The following is a 17,922-nucleotide window of genomic DNA, read 5'->3' as shown; positions in this document are numbered from 1 at the left end:
GATGTCATGCTATATCTAGGCTGGTGTACATAAAGAATATGTATTTCAATATGACCAATTCATATGTGGAAAAATCCCTACAAGCGCCACTTTCTCTATGGCACAAAACTTCAATACAAAGACTCACTTTTTGGGAATCCACATTAAGAAAATAAAATCTGAAATTAAACCCCATGTGCATTTTTGCTTTTAAGTATCCATTAAATAAAATACAGGTCAAATACTTTTATCACCTGCAAATTCCCGTAATAACTAAATTAGACAGTACCTTGTAACATTACAAGATCATGAGCATTGGCAATCCTCGATGAACATGTTTCTATTTTCAAAAGCAATTTCACAAATGTAGCGCTTGGTATATTTATTTAATTTCCCTGAATACTTGAAATTTTAAGTTTTGAAAGCACAAAAGACTTTTGAAATTTCATTTTTTTTTTTGGATTTATAGAACCCTTCTTCCTTCACCCCTATGCAGTGCAGAATGTCTCCTACCAGGAGTCACTTTTTCACTCTCTGTAGAGTGTACATTTTAAATCTGGGAGTTTATTCTGTTTGAGTTTGGGAAGAGACTTTTTCTGTCCCAGCACACAAACCCAGTTTAATCATTTGGGACCCACTCTGCCTTAATGCAGGGTTTAGGGTGATCTGGAAGCAGTAGGGAATTTAATTTTTGTATGCACTCCTTCTTTTAGGGAGTTTTGTGCTTGGCAAAAGAATGGGAATACCAATATGTTATAAGTTATAGATTTTATGGGCACTGGAAGCAATGTTTATTTCGAACTTCAACAAAATAACTGTGTAATTTGGCTATATGGAAGTTAACATATTTTAATACATTTGCTATGGGTCTACTGCTAGTTTCCCCCCCTCTGCCCGTTTAGTTGAACAAGTAGGTTGGACAAGTTAACTTGCATAAGCTTCTCTGGATTTGCGCATAGGAAAGGACATCAAGCTCAGGTCATCTACAGGTACAGGACAGCAATCTGGTTGAAATCGAACATTAGTTGTGGATATTCTCCCATTGCCATCCCTTCTCCTTTGGCCAAAGATAGACCCTGCCCCTGTTTAGCAGTTCCACCCAGATGGTATCCGGCAACTTTCCTCATTCATTTCCCAGGCAGCGCTCCCTCATTCCCATTGTGTGTCTCCTTATGAATCTTTCTCCACTCCCTAAAAAAGTGTCTATATTATCATATACCACCTCATTGGTCCTTGATTTTAATTGGACACCTAGGGTCCACTCCTCACCCACACCCTCAAGGCCTAGTTCCTCTGTGAATAGGCTCCTGGAGCTATGCGTTTTAGATTAGGCGAAGTATCAATCCACCCACTGGGATGTACATTTTTACACATGTCTGTTTTTTGTTCTCGAAGTCGTACATGACAAAACGTTTTATTTGACAAATAAGAATGGTATAAATATTTCGATTGATCGAATAATGGCAGGCTTAATGAGGTGACTCCCGTTTCGGCGCAAGGTTGCAGTTGCAAACAGTTGTTTCCTCAACTTTTTCTGGGGAGCCATAATCCCATTTCAGGTTGTAGCTCTGGGTTCCCAAGGTCAGATTTTAATTAGATTAAATCAACAGATTGGATTTGTGATAATCGTGATAGGTTTTCCAATGATACATGTCCTATTTTTGTAAGTAGCACGGTTCCAAAGTTAATGGGCAAAACGCGCTTCCTAATATAAATCTATGGCAAAATAATTACATGCTTCGGAGTCTTTCAGTTTCACATTTTAAGTTTAATTTCCCTTCTGGGCAAAAGATCTTTGCATCTGCTGCCTTTGACTTTGGCCTGGAATTAAACCATCTGCCTTTATTCCCCCAGTGCTAAGGGGTCATCCTGTTGCTGAGCTTCAAGAGCAGTCTCCCATGAAATGCCTTCTTGGTCACTGCTTGAGTGTTCTGAATGGAAACTGAAGCCGTGATGTCACAATTACATTGCAAATGAGACCATGTGTTTATTTTTTAATATTGTGTATTGCCATCAATGTCCATTCTTTTAATGATATGTTCACATTACTCTGGCAGGGGACATTTTGACTCCATGTGTTCATTATTTTAGGGTGTAAAATGCACTCAGTTCCATGATAACATTTTCTGGGTTTGCAAATGCTCTCTTTAGGCAGCACTCCTCTTTACTGAAAAGTAAGCATCTGATTTTTGAACTTTTGACAGTTGCATGCAAGGCTCCACTTAAGTGTATTTCTCTTTCTTTGAAAACATTCTGGTATGTGGCAGATGAAAATGAAATGCTTACTTGTATAGGTAGTCCTCTCTCTGTTTTCAAGGCTCTGCATTTTGGCCCAACATGGCCAAATGCAGTTTCCTTTTGTCTTGGGCTGAAATGACATCACAGCCCCCCCCCCACCCCCTGCCCTTTTCTTTGGCCCCCTCTCCAGCGAAAGAGCATAGAAGAGTTGGGTTTTGCTTTTTTTTTTTCTTCATGCGAGTCAGCAATGTTTCTCCATCCCTTTTGGTCCGGAGTAGCCAATCTTGGGTGGTCTCGCTTTCCTTCTTCCAGGTCCCTGGGGTTTGGAAGGGGCCTCCTTCTCCTTCCTCTCGCCCTTTTCCTTTCGATTTTATTTCCCGGATAGTATTACAAATGCATTGAGACACAACATTGCGTATAAATTAAGACATTTATCTAATTTTACTTTTGCATTTGCAATATTTCTGATTATTTAATTACATTACTCAGCTGTGATATAGTCTAGTTTACATCCAGGGTTCTGATCTTACCTTCATTCCTCAGATGATTCCTCGACTCTAAGAGTGATTGAGGAGCCCACTGAAGTTAGAACTTGTCTGGGATGACCGCTTTTTAACTGATTAATGTGAACCCATTTCTCTTCCGCCTGCTCTCCTTTTGGATGCAGATCCTCTATGCAAAAGGTGATATTTTGGCCTCACAGCCAAGACAGAAGACCTTTCCGTTCCTTGGTCTGGCTTTGCTGGAAATTGTATAGGTAAACCTGGTCACCTACCTCTTCTTTTTTTTTTTCTTGGTCTTTAGCTCGTGATATGATCTTATTCCTCCAGCCGACTTCTCTAAGTTGCGCTGAGCATGTCCAAAAGCGTGCTGGAGGTTCTTCCTTAGGTTCTCAATCTACTCTTGAGTAGTGGACGCGTTATTCCGTGTTTGCTCCTAAGTTCTATAAAGCAGATGCTGAGGTAACTGCACATTTCATCCTGTCCTAAACTCAAATGGAGACATTTTTGTTGCAGAAGATGATGTAGTCCAAATAGCCATCAGGACAAGCAGTACTCGAATGTCCCAACTGGGTCCAGAGTGAGCCACAAACTTCTTCTCTCAACCCCTTTGCTCGATGCTGGCCGGTAGGCGATGTGGAGTTTTCTGTTTACCCCTAGAATCTCCCACATTTTGGGCATCACCTCACTGGTAAAATTACTTCTTGGTCCGACTCGATCGTTTGCGGGGGGGGGGGGGGCAGAAATGAAAGATGATGTGATTGATCATTATCACAGCAGCTGTCTCCGCCTTACAATTTGAGTCAGGAAGGCTTTCTGCCCTCTTTGTAAACAAGCATGTTACAGTCAACATGTACTGGTTTCCTCTAGAGGAGCGAATCACTGGCCCGATGAAATCGACTTGCAAATCTGACCATGGCAGTGTCGTTCCCCATTTCTGTAGGGGAGCTCTGTGTGGAGGGATATTTGGCTGACATTGTGAACATAAAAGACTTTTAGATATGTTAAGGTCCTGTCCCATGTGTGGCTAGTATGCAACATCATGCAAGGTTTCCAATGTCGTGTGAAAACCCCTATGACCGGCAGTGACAGTGTCATGGGTGTGATTCAACATCATGCTCCGGAGTAAGGTAGGTACCACCCACTGGTCACATCCAGATGGGATCTCCGTACCAACAAACCGGCTTGATTCAAAACATTTTGGAGAATTTCATCAACACCCAGAGATCCTCTTTACCACTAAAATGTGATCGTTAGAGAAAAACTCAGGGTCTTCAATGTGTCGATGGAATTTTCCAATAATAGGATCCTCTTTTTGTGCAGTGATCAAATCTGCATCCGGGATATCTTTACTCCACTCGGCAGTTGAGAGTTCACTGTTGGCATGAGTTTGAGACCCAGAGATAGCAGTGACTTGGTTTTCACCCAGCAGAGATGTTTCTATGAAATCCCCCTGCAGAGCTCCAGTTTAGGCCAGCTAGTCAGCCATGTCATTCCCAGTCTTAACCGGCTCCTCTATTTTGGAATGACTTCTTATCTTCCAATAGATGGACATCTCCTTAGAGGTCATCAGATCATCAATTGACTGGATTAGTCTCCCGTGCTTTGGGTTTATTGTCAGCACACAGCATGCCTCGATTTTTCTAGTTTATCAGGTATTCCACGAACACATTCCTGACAGTCAGTGATTTTCACCAGTTCTTTGAGTTGGTGGTGTACTGAGGTGAGAATGGCTTGATGAACGGCCATCAACTTTGCCATCGGACTACTTTGGGATCCTATTTTGTAACCAGCAGAGGACTTTGGGATATCATTCACCTAGGCATTACCAATGACAGCCACTACTTCTTTTTCCCCGTTCTTTCCAACATGGTTGTCTCGCCTGTCCTCCTAAACTGTGAGTACCCCCTGGCAAGTGTCATCATAGACCTTTTTCTGGGTTTGTTGGGTGCGCCTCCATGTTGTCTTTGGTCCTTGGACTTTCCTCCTCAAGACAGTTTTCTTGAACACAATCATGCAAGTCAGCTAATCCTTGCGCTAGAGGACTCCTCTTGTTTTTGCCATATCCGACCTCCACATGAAAGCCTTGCATGGACAGAATCCAGGAAGTAATTCTGGAATTACTTGCTTTCCCCGCCTGGATTCTGTCACTTGGGAAGTACTGCAGTGGTTGGTGAGGAGTCTCTACAATGATGTGCTCCCCCTGGATAAACGGACGGTCCTTTCTCAATGCTTATACTGTTGCCCGGAGTGCCTTTTCAGTGTCATTGAATTTTCCTCCACAGAGGACAGTTTTGCTTGCATAAGAGATAAAACTTTGTTGACCTTGTCGTGCTTTTGGTACAATACCGCTGTCAGGCAGGTACCTAAAAACCCTGTCTACCAGAAGAACTCCTTATTCTTAATGGAATAAGACAAACGAGAAGTTTGGGGAAAGGCTTCTTTTCAGTTGTTTAAGTGCCTCGGGTTGCTCCAGATCCCGCTCCTACCTTACTCTGGCCTTTAACAAATGGCCCATGGGGTACTTCTGTGTAGTCTTCAATGAACTTTCAACTATAATTAGTGAGTCCAAGAAGGCTTCTCAATTCTTGCAGAGTAGTAGGGTCTTTCAATTTCAATAAGGCTACCACCTTCTTCGTCTGGGGACATTCACTCTAGTCTTACACCACTGTACCTTCTGAAAGGACAGTTTTGCTCCGGCTTTCTGCAACTGGGTGAGAACATAGCAGATTTTTGCAATATGTTCCTCCACAGTTGAGGTTTTGATCAAGTCTACATAGTCTAGGTTTCCCCTCTCGTCCAAATCGGACATGGCCTTCTGCAGGAAGATATTGAACTCCTTTCCGGAGTTTATGTATCCAAGGGTGTTCGGGTCCACATTTATTGCTGTCCCCCAAAGGTAAAAGCAAGTATGTATTAGTCTTCCCTGTTCACAGGTACTGTACAGTAGCCATTTGTCAAATCAATGGCCGTATACACTTTTGACCCTTGGATATGTGCCAGCCCTTGATCAATGTAGGTAAGTGGCCATCTCGACACGTGAACCCGTTTGTTCAACTCCCTCAGGTCGGCACATAGTCTCCATTGGCTGTTGGGTTTTAGTATCCCCAGTACGAGGTTGTAAAGGTACAATGGATCAGACAAATTATCCCACAGGATTCCAAGTTCTCGATAATGTCTGTGAGTGACTTCCCGATGCAAGAGGTAAATGGTATTGTTTAACGAAAATACTGGAGCCATCTCTGGGGTGTGGTGGTTGAATGGGTAGATGTATGTCCAGTCATGAGTCTACTGAAAAGATATCCTGGAAGTCCAGAAATACCTGTTTCAGTTTGTCTAGGTTGCTCTGTCTCACAGACATCGGCAAGATTGATCTGTTCCTCGACCATCTGCCTGAAACCTGGAAAGACCTCAGACATGGCTATTTCAGACGTATACTCCAGTTGGGTGAAGAGATCTTTTTATGGTGTTAACCTGGACAGGATGTTCCATGGATTCGATGTAGTTATTATTAACTCTAAATACCAACTCACCCTTCCTGTTGTCACAGGAAGGGCATGAAGAGTACACCAAGAAGATCCTCAACCCACCCTCGCCCCCCCGTGACCGGTATTACCGTCATTGGTGTTTTGGAATTGGTCCTAAATCAAAAGAATATTGGGCATCAACCGCCATTCCAATAGGTGTCTGCACCTAAGTGATACTTTGAGGGTCGCTGTTATCCACCAATATTCAAATGGTCTCATGTTGTAGATCCACTAGAGTTGTCGGATGTATATGCAAATCATGTTGTTGGAGATAAGAATTCAAATTGATATAGGCGTCCTTACATTGGAGATTCTGTCCTTGCTTAATTTTGAGGGACATTTTTTTTGTTGCACCTGTCTTGGGATGGTAACCTCTTCTCGCATCTGAACTTTTACCACATAAAGCAGCAATTGGACAGGCGAAAATCTTGTGGCATAGCCATTTTAGGGCACTATCGACATTTAATAGTTGTACATGCTAAACGCCAATGTGTACAAGAAAAATAAAGCAAAAACGTTAACGGTAACTGCTGCCACCAGCTTGGCTTTAGGCACATATGACCATAACCAAAAATAGCTGTTGTAAAAAGTTATGGAGATACAAAAGTATCCCCATTGCACTGCACTGTAAGTTGGTGTGTGTAGTGTATAAAATACAAGAGTTTAAAAGGGAAACAGTTTCCCAGTACTGGGAGATCTAATCGGTTTCCCCATAACAAATGAGCTAGTGAGAATTGAAACTGAAGGCTTTGCTTCCCTTCAAAAAGACAGGATCATAATCAAAGCTAAGAGAATGGGGATGCATAGAAACATGTGGTGGGAAAGTTGTGAAAATAAAATCTTTCCTAACAAAATGGGTTACTCTCTATTACCTGGTTGATTGGAAGGGTTACGGTTTGGAAGAACGTGTACATAACATTCACGCACTTGACCACCATTCGATATCCTCGTCGGCATCTACTCTTTTCCCGGCAATGGCAGGCTTTGGGTGAGGGAAGGAGAGAGTACTGTCGGGGGCCGTGTTAAACACCAAATCCATAGTGAAACTTCAGCAGTGGTGCTTGCTGTGGAGACTCGCAATGACTCAATGTCCCAGCACCTTGCGACATCTGGAAAATGCAATGCTGTCATTGCGCCGGTTCCAACGTCCCCAGAAGTCCATGATCTCCAGTATAAGGATTGAGGAGAAATGTTGTTGGCGCTTCTCATTCCAAAAATTGTTTGAGTGTTCTGTTTTCTTTCTGGTTCTTTGACCTTGGCATCGATTTTTGTCTGACCTTCTGTTTTGGAGCTCCCTTGGATTCCTGTTTGCCCGTTGTGCTGAATTGAGGGAATTCATCGCTTGTCACCAAGGGGGAGCCCAGTTCTATCAAGGAACGTAACCCCCCTTTCATGTCAGCCCCTCAAACCATCAGGACTTCAGAAAACTCATCCTGAACAAGCTGCTGTTTGCTATTGTGTCATGAATCACAAACTTGGTCAGAAACACTGAGAAGAAGAGCAAAAAGGCATAGAGATTGTCGATAGGTTGGAGCCAACCATACTGGGAAGAGTAAGATCGAGCGAGTAATGAAGAGTGCTTGTTTAAAAGACAGAAAGGACTACTGACCTGCACTGGGGAGGACCATTACAGGGCAAGTAAGTCGGGAGGGAGTGCTACTTGCACATTAAACCTTAATCCACAAATTGAGGGATTTCCGTGTGCCTTCATAGGGCTTTCTGGTCCCTATAAAATCATGTATAACCAAATTAAAACATGAGTGTTCTTCAGCTCGCTCTCGTCAAAGCGAAAAGTAGCAGCACGTGGAATGACTTCGGAGAGATTTTTACCTGCTCAGTTTGAATACAGAAGCTTAAAAGTAAATAGTTGGTAAGTTAATTTGATACATTTATGTAACTCCAAAACACCCCTCATGTGTCCTCCTTTATAATTGAATGCCTGTTAATTGACCGGAAAGCCCATGGGATAGAATCTGTATTTTAAAAACTGTAGGAGCCGATTTCAACTCTGGCAGCAATTGAGAAAATTAAGCCAGTGAGGGCCCCTGTATGTTCTCTTCTTTCCCTTTGTCAGAAAAGATGAGGGGCGGTGGTGGAGAGAAGTTCCCCCACCCCCTCCATCCCTTTCCCTCCACCACCTCTGGTTCTTATGCCCCTGCACTTAATTTTGAATGTCATTAGAACCCTCCAGCCATAGAATGTCCCTGTAACGAGTGACATTTCTAGTTTCAATCAGCGGATCAAATCCATTCAACCTACACACAGAAAATATGTTCCAACAGATTATAAAATAAAAAATACCCTTTTGAAAATTCTGTATAACCGGAATTGATTGCAAAAAGTAAAACCGTGAAAATAATTAAGAACCACAGGAATTCCATGAACTGCACAAGACAAATGGGCAGGACTCAAAATTAAGAAAACCTACGTTAAGCCCATGGATTAACACGGAGTGCAAATTAATATTTGCAGTCTCCCAGGCGTTTCAGAGACACTTTTCCACCGCATTGATTATGGAACTGTCAACACTTGAACACCAACTAATCTGAGCATGATTATTTCTTGTTCTGAGAGCGGGAAGTAACTGATGGATTCCTAGGTTTAGAATAAGGGGCGCAAAGGAATTGAAAATGTAACAAACCTGTTTCCCCATGACGCCATTTCATTTAATAGGGCCTTCTAAAGGCAGTTTTCCCAAACCTCATTTCACATAAAAAAAATCCAAAATAATGCTTTTTCTTGGTATGTTTCGTAGACCAATCCCTAAATAGATGAACTAAGTGGCTTTTGCCCAGGAAGAAAAGGTTATCCCGAAGTGGAAGAGCCCCATTACAGAATTGAAAGCACTTATTCGGGAAACGCCAAGAACTATTTAAGAATAGCTTGCTAAAGCTGAGAAGGCATGTCCAGGAGAAGGGTTTCCTTCTCCTGGACCTTTTTATTGGTTTGCTTATTGGCAGGATTAGCGTAGTTTGGCTTTGGGATGGAAGACAGACTTTTGCTTTGGACTAGACTATTGACGACAAACTCCCTGGTTAGTTTTGTGTTAGTTAATGCAAACATTTAGAGTAGGGTCAGAAAGGCCTTTTATCATTTAAATAAAGCAATACATTTTTTAAATGTCACCGCTTGGTCCGTCTCCTCCTCTTCATCTACCACACTCCCCCTTTGGGGACAAGGACTCCAGTTCCTGTGAGTAACTCCCTAAAGGATACCCCGAAATGGGCTACTCTGGACTATCAGACCTGCAAAAGAATATATAAAACGGAGACTTGTATGAAGACTGAACTAACATGTTATTGTCAACAAGAAAGGGCATATAACTTTAAATAGAAATCCTAATTTACCTGGGATGAGGAGACTGGAGCCGAGTGAGACACCGCAACCAGCGGAGGGAGACCGGCACAAACGTCAGCCAGGGAAGGCCCATGGCGATGCAGCAGCTGAGGGGGGAGGAGACTGCAAGTTTTGAAACTGCTCTGGAGCTGAAAACAAAGCACTGGATGCGCAGCATCCTTTGAGAAGCGAGAGCAAGAAGCTGATGGTAGTGGCGTGACCACAGTAACTTTGTGGTGCACCAGCAGTTCACAAAACGTCAAAACCAATAAGCGGTTGCGCTCTTGCAACGAGTTGGAACCTTGCCAGGACCAGGTGGACCATCTATTGAACAAATTGGGCCACCCCCACATCGATTTCTTCATGACAGCTGTCATGATCTCTGCTTCCAAAAGGTCAGGGTTTTCCCAACTCCCTTGGAAGCAGATCCATAACCCAGGTTCCGAGTGCCAACCAGTCCCAATTGGGACCTTTTGGACCCAGTCCTGGCGCCAGTGGCACCAGGCTCATAAATATGCCCAGTCCCAGCGCTGGAAGCGCCGGGCTCATAATGCTTGGGTGGACTTACCTGCAGCAGACCATGCTGCTTACTTGCCTGCCAGTTGAGTCTCTGATCCTCTTCTGTTTGGAACTACTTTTCCTGTTGGGTGGGGCAGGAGCCACTCCCTAGATTCAGAACCCTGGAACTCTTCTGGAAAGCAGGAACTCTTTTCTTACCTAGGCGTGGCTGTGGAAGGAGACACCTAAGCACTACAGGAGGCTATTTAAACCACACCCGATGGATGAATCTTGCTTTGCGTTATTCTGCATCCTCAGCAGCAGAACGCTCATCGTGTCTTCTGCATCTGATCCTCGGCCTAAGGAAAAAGGCTTACCATTCTGAATCCAGTCTTCAGCAACACCTATAAAGACAAGAAAGAACAGGTTAGCATTACGGTCTTCAGTGACAGCTCTTCACTTACCTGGTCCATCGGCTGTCACCAACGCCTCGCGCTGCATTCCGGCATCTGAAAGACAAAGGCTTACCTACTCTTCGTGCGCTCCGGAGGTCTTCACACTGCATTCCGGCATCTGAAAGACAAAAGCTTACCAACTCTTCGCACGCTCCGGAGGCCTTCGGCGCTGCATCCCGCATCTGAAAGACAAAACAAGGTGCGTTTAAAGACATTGGGGAACTTTAATACTCACGTGCCATTACTCCTTTCCACATCTAACCCAGTGGGTATTCCGGCACCCTGCAGCCGCCCCGAACTTGTACCTGCAAAATAAAAAGACAGTTAGAGCGCATCGTGAAGCAGGCAACAAGCGCTTACTTACGTGCTTCCAGGCGCTTCTATTCATCACACAAAGGCTCCATCTTCAACTCACTTCAGCCCGCCATCCGCCATCGCCGGAACCCTGCAAAACAAGAGACATCATTACTAAAGACTTTAAAGACATTAGAATTACTCAAAACTTACCGTTCGTGAGGTAAACGACGGACAGCAGTCCTCTGAAGTCAAGAGGCCTGCTCCCCTTATCCAGTGAAGAAACTGGTTACAGCACCCTGCCTCGAGGCAGATGGAGAGCACGGCGTTCACTTACCTAAGGTGAGAGCGTTAACCTTTGGGGTTCTACAGGAGAAGAGAAAGGGAAGAAGAGAGAGACATTCAATAACCCAGTTCATTAATCCCACATTTTCTATCTGCAGACATCTTACCCTTCGAGCCAGACATACAGTGCACAGAGGTCCAGCCCAAAGAGCCAGCCGTGTGTTACACATCACCTTTGAAGATACGGTATACGCCCAGTCAAGACCGGCGCCTCTACGGGAATCAGGTGAGCGTTACAACAGCGGCAAACTCCACTGCCAGAAGTTCGCCAGCAGGTTCCGTGGGAGGGACGGTTCCTGTACGGTTCCTGTACGCTTTTCCCCATTTACACTCCTCTTACACGTGATGAACACACTCAGTGCCACTGCATGATAATACTAGTCACCCAGGGTGGCCGCGACAAATCTGGTACCCAGACCTACTGCGTCTTTCAGTAGCCCCATCCATCAGGCTGCCACTGTTCCGGGACCTTCTCAGCAGAGGGGGTAAGGGGGTGGCACGATTCTGCACCACGACCCGGAGTCGCTGAACCTGAGGGTGTGGTTCCTGCAGCCCTAGAGATGGATGGTGTTGGGGAGAATTCTCAAAAATATGCGAATTCCCTTCACCTTAGAGACCCCCACGTGTATTTTGACATGTGTTTTACCTCTGTGTTTTCTTTGGTTATGGAGTCTAAACAACTTCATAGGCATCATCTTTTTCATTTGTGTCACACAGGCACCCTCAGTGCAGTGACACAGGGAAGCCTTTCAGGCTTTCCCAAGGTTTAACTACCTTCTCTGGGATAAACTACTGTTTCCCAGAGTCAGTAAAGTGAAATTGACTTTACTAGTCTTTTAAATTCCTAGACCCAGCACACCCTATCTTACAATAGAGTGCTGGAGGGATTACCTAGTATCCCCTGTGTCTAGATACTTGTGTATCATTCAAATGTTACCCTTTCCTCTCAGAATGGCTGGTGACAGTGGTTTTACAACAAACTACCATGATTTTCCCGAACGAGAACTATTTGTAGCTCCGGTAACGTTAAATCGCGGGATCCATGCTTTTCAAGATGGCGTCGAAGCCTCCTTTGTTAGAACGGGCCCCGATCTTCTTTTTTCGCCATTTCTTTGTGGAAAGGTCCTTCTAGAGTTTTTCTCTGCGCGCCAAACCAGGTTTGGTCTTTGTTCATTCGCCTTTGGCAGGCTTCAGGAGTGAAGACCGCCTCTTTCTCAAGAGTGTCTGGGGTAGACAGGAAGTGTGGGAGGTGCCCGAAACTCCCTGTGCTTAGTCTCCTAGGAGACCCAAATGCACTCTGTGGTGATTGGCTGGCTGACTGTCCGGCAAGAATAGCCACCCTGCTGGGTGAGTGGCAGCTAAGCTGGAATGAATGGGAGAGAACTGAATAAAAGGCGAGTCACTTGGTTTGGAAGCAGAGTCGACCACTGGACGAAGGAACCGAAGAAGAGCTTGAAGAGGACGACTGCTGCAACTCCTGGACCGTTGGTTTGTCTGGTGAAGCCCTGCTGCAGGTCCGAATCGCCAAGTTGGCATCGATAGAGAAGCCCTGCAAGGACGACTTCTCCCTTTTTATCAACTTAAGTAAGCCACCTGGACACCCATCTCGGAGCTGGTTGCATTTCCTCAGAGTGCTGCAGGAAACCGTGGAGCCAGGGAGAGGGATACCAGATTGTGTGCGTTGCTTCGGCAAAGGACGGCTCCAACAATGGCGGCTCCAAGACGTGCCTGCAGGTGTCCCCAGGGGAAGCCAGTAAAGCCAGCAGCTAACAGACCCCAAAAAAAACTGAGTGTGGCATGGGTGTGGTGTAGAGCACTACTCGAGAAAGCCCCCGGCACTCTAACTTACCTATCCATAACAGAGTGCCATAGACTTACACCATGCATATTTAGAGAGATTTGTGACCACCAGCCTAAATCTATTCATGACTGGAAATTGTGCCTTGCATCGCATCCTAACATACTTGCCAATGTTAACAAGTATCACACCTAGAGAGAACTGTGAAGATTAGCCTGCGTCACATCTAGATGGCATCATGGAAGTTGGCTTTTGCCACACTTAGATGGAACTCCTAACTTTAACTTTAGCCTGCGTCACATCTAGACAGGATTGTGGATGTTAGCACGTGCCACACTTATGATATGAGATATGATGTGATATTTTTGGTGCGCTTAGTGCCCTGAGGTTTCTGGGCGCGGACCCGGGGATTGAACCTGTGGTGCTCCCTGTCGCCTTGCTTCCAACGCGAGCGCATTGCCCCTGAGCTATCCTCCCGAGTCAAATGGAATTCTTAACTTTAGCCTGCGTCACACCTGGATAGGAATATGAATGTTGACATGTGCCACACTTAGATGGAATTGTGAACACTGGCCTGCGCCGCACGTAGATATGAATTTTGAATGAATGTCAGCGTATGCCACACCTAGATGGAATTATGAAGGCTAGCAAGCACCACTCTTAGATAGAACCGTAAACCTTTAGCTGAGTCGCATCTAGACAGGATCGTGAATGTCAGCATGTGCCATACTTATATAGAACTGTGAACGTTAGCCTAAGTAGCAAATAGACAGGACTGTGAATTTCAGCACATGCCGCACTTACATGGAACCTGAAGTTTTGCATGTCTCACACTTAGAATAGTGAACATTAGCCTGCGTTGCCTCTAGATAAGACTGTGAACGTTGGCATGTGCCACACTTGGACAGAATTTGAATGTTGTTCGCATATCCAACAATTGGATGGAATTGTGAACACTGGCCTGTTCCGCATATAGACAGGATTGTGAATGTTAGCATGTGCCACACATGGATGGAATTGTAAAGGCTGGCAAATGCCACACTTGCATGTCATTGTGAATGTTAGCGTGCTGCCACACTTAAATGGAATTGTGGATGTTGGCATGTCCCACACTTGGATAGAATTCTGAACGTTAGCCTGAGTCGCTTCTTGATGGGATTGTGAAGGTTGGCAGGTGCCACACTTGGATGGAATTGTGAATGTTAGCATGTTAAATATCAGATAATCCACTAACCAAAAAAGTTAAACATTTCTGCATTCTTATCTCGCTCAAAAAACCCACCCAACCATCTCTTGCCCAACAACCCGCACGCACTTCACAACACTGCAATAACACATAAGCCGCACCAACAGCACACGAGGGCTGACATCGATCCGATACTCGCACCAAAGCTCAGCACCCTGTGTATACCAAGTTGAAGCTGCCAACAGAACACCACTCCTCACTATCCTACTCCCGCTTCACCTTACTAACCCACCCCACCTTCTCATTTGCAGATCCGTCAGAGCGCCTGGGGACCAACTCCGTTGGGACGTTGCGCAGTACAAATACCTTTTTAACATTAACATATCAAGCTCCAGTGTCCTAACAATTGATGTCACCTGAGGGCGTAGGAAGTGTCTGTGTGGCATCCCCAATGGGTGCTTGCTGATTTAGAAACTAAGAGTGTGTAGTTTGAAGGTATTTGTGTGTTGCTATTATATTTCTCCTTTCTACAGAAGGCTTAAACAACTGACCGGTAAATAAATAAATTGTTTTATCAAGAAACCTTGAATTTAAGTGTTTGTTTGAATACTTGTCACTGTAAATCTTTGTGTAACCACTCTACAGCTCACATTGACCCCTCTTGAGATGAGCCTGGCTGCTCTACCACACTACCAACCTGTGTAGTTCAGACTTATACCAAAGGTTGGGTCCTATTGCCAGGAGGCTGAGATTGTTGTAGTGCCACCTAAGAGCACTATCCCAAATATGTACCCAACACCCGGTTGCATCGAAATCCCAGGCGCAACCCCCTATGCAGTCCAAACCCCTCCCAGTAATGCCGAACATCAGCAAGAGTATTGCGAAGATGGTTTCGACGGTTAAATAAAAGCACCGATCTGGAGACGTGTTGAAACTCAGGGAAGTGCCGAAAGAGTCACCCAGCCCTGATCTAAGACTCTAGTTGATAAATCTCGACGCTCTAGGGATGAGAATCCCCAGGAGGAGTTCTTTCCTCCTCTAGACCCCTCTGGCTCCTCGTCCTGGACCAGAGAGAAGTTTGTGGGTTGCATGAACAGGCTGGAAAAGTTTGTGGACTTTTCTGAGAGGTTCACTCCTAAGAGGCCTCGTGAGGAGGACCATTATACTCTAATGGCAAAATTCCAAAGGACCGCTGAACCATTTCAGGTAGAGGTCTTTGAGCTGAAACGAGGAGAGATAGTCAGAAGCTACCCTAGACATACGCGTGACGCAGGGTCACCAAACAATTTCAGCGGGGCCAGGTGGCTGCTGGCTCCAAAAAAGATCACCATGGGATACAAGAATGTCAAAAAACAAGTTTTTATTTTAACTAACAAAAAGACATATTTACAAAAACTGCCACGGCACGTGGAATATGCATAATCGAGCACATTATGATCTGCATATTTGAGTGAGTTAGTAGACAGTGACATTTTATTATTTCTTGTATTGTTTTACAATAACTATACGTTAACATTGTCGTTTCATTGTACTTCCTAACCCTCTAGAGTCAGGCCCCCTTACAAAAAAGAGGGTTTCGCCCACATCTCACACGGAGGTCTTTGAGCTTACAGATTCAGAAGTAGGTCCTATTGACACTTATTTACAGGATGATGATCCCTCTGATCGGCCCCAGGGATGGGATGATGAACAGCCGGTAGATAACCCACCTAGGCTGTCCCATACCCTGGACCCTGACACCATATGTATGGATCCCCCCTCCTCCCCACCTCTGCGGAAGGCATCACCTATAGATGACCAGATGGCGTTTAACACCATCCAAAGAAAGGCAGCAGAACACTACCAAATCGCCATGCAGGTGGCGGTGGTAGATTCAGATTTTGTGGAGGATATTTTAAAGGAAAAGCCTCCTGCCAGCCAGCTATCCTCTTTCATAATTCTATTAAATTAAGAGGCCCATTTCCCCTTCAATATTAACGCCTTCACAGACCAGGGCTGTTAACCCGAGGGTGGAAACTCTTTCACCCCTACCCTACTGACCCCCTTCATATCAAGGGGCATGCCATCCTGGATTCTCTGGTGGTCACGACAACAAGGAAGAGGGCAGGTGTTCCCTTGTCCACAGGCGTGGCACCGCCAGACAAAGAATGTAAGAAATTGTACTCTCTGGGAAAGAGAATCACCACTGCGGCAGGATATTGCACCCGCATAGCCAACAACGCCTTGCTGTTGGCCAGCTATTCAGATGTTCAATGGAACCTCCTGCAGGAGAGCCTACAGGAGGTCTCCGAACCATTGCATGCTCGCCTGCTTACAATTCTATTTGAAGGTAAGCAGGTGAACCATAACATTCTCAAGAACACTTTGGACGCTGCAGATACAGCGGGAAGGACTTTAGCCCAGGGTAGCCTGTTAAAACGTCATGCCTGGTTAAAAAAACTCTGGGTACAAACCAGAGACTCGGGCGTCATTAATCAACAAGCCGGCGAAAGACTACATCCTGTTTGGCAAGGCTGTTGATGAGGCGCTGGAAACTGCAAAAAAGGAAAAACTAGACTTTTAAAGACTTTCAAATCGCTCAAAGGCCCTTTCAACAGAGGGGAGTTCTCGCCGCTCCTTTCGTGGGCAGTCCTATTTTCGCTCCCCTCACAACCAATATAGTTCTGGGAACAGTTGGTCCTCAGGGCAGGGATCTGCCTCCGCTACTCTGTATCAGCCCAGAGAACGATGCCGTGGGAAAGGAGGGGTCGTAATTCCACCCCAGAGGCTCCAGATCGGGTCCCCTCCCATGCCTCCTCGGTTGGGGGCTCTCTAACATAATTCCTGCACGCATAGGAGGGTATTGCAACACACCAGTGGGTGCTCAAGACCGTCGCCCATGGTTACTGTAACAAGTTAAACCAACCACCTCGATTCAGACCTCCGAGATTAAAACGCCTAACACCAGAACACCTGAGGATCCTGCTGCTAGAGGTCGAGATCCTGCAGGAAAAGGGCACTATCGAAGTTGTCCCTGTTCTACAGGTAAACAAGGGTATTTATTCAGTGTACTTCCTTGTACCCAAAAAGGATCTCACCGTGCTCCCTGTGCTAGACTTGCGCCCAGCGAACAAATTTGTCAAAACTCAAAAGTTTCGTATGCTAACGTTGCAAGAGGTAATTTCTCTGCTGACGCAGGGGGGATTATATGGCATCATTGGACATGCAAGATGCATACCTTCACATTTCAATGTTGCCTGCACACAGGGAATATCTAAGGTTCATGGTAGAGGACAAACATTACCAATTCAAGGTCCTTCCCTTCGGCATTGCCTCAGCCCCAAGTGTGTTTACAAAGGTAGTAGCGGTGGCAGCAGCACACCTGCACAGGCAATCCATCCCAGTTTACCCTTACCTCGACGACTGGCTCATAACAGGGGATTCCTATGGAACATGCCTGTCGAACACTCAAAAAACGATAGACCTCTTATTCCGTCTAGGATTCTCCATAAACAAGAAGAAATCCAGCCAAGCTGAGTAGTTTCTGGGTTCCCTGATTCGAACAGAAGACTGTCTCGTCTTCCCCTCCAACGAGAGGGTCCAAAATATGCTATTTCAGATCCCTCAATATGTAGCCAGTCCAGAGGTGACGGTACACAAGGCTGTGCGACTTTTAGGAATGATGGCATCCTGCATTTATTTGGTTCTTCATGCACGTTTGCGCATGCGCCCCATGCAAGAGTGGCTCAACAGCCAGTGGTGTCAGGCCAGCGGACAATGGGACGAT

At 45.3% G+C, this 17,922-nt stretch overlaps 1 protein-coding gene across 1 annotated transcript in view; it reads left to right on the top strand.

Moving 5' to 3' along the window:
* CENPN (centromere protein N) overlaps positions 1-17,922 on the top strand; it is a 270,163-nt gene that overhangs the window by 46,779 nt on the left and 205,462 nt on the right. The gene's annotated exons all lie outside the window — the stretch shown is intronic.

The sequence above is a fragment of the Ambystoma mexicanum genome, chromosome 1p (assembly GCF_040938575.1).
Source record: "Ambystoma mexicanum isolate Mex_15411 chromosome 1p, UKY_AmexF1_1, whole genome shotgun sequence".
NCBI classification, from domain to species: Eukaryota; Metazoa; Chordata; class Amphibia; order Caudata; family Ambystomatidae; genus Ambystoma; species Ambystoma mexicanum.
The sequence above is the reverse complement of the archived record's forward strand: the minus strand, read 5'-3'. Positions and strand labels throughout refer to the sequence as shown.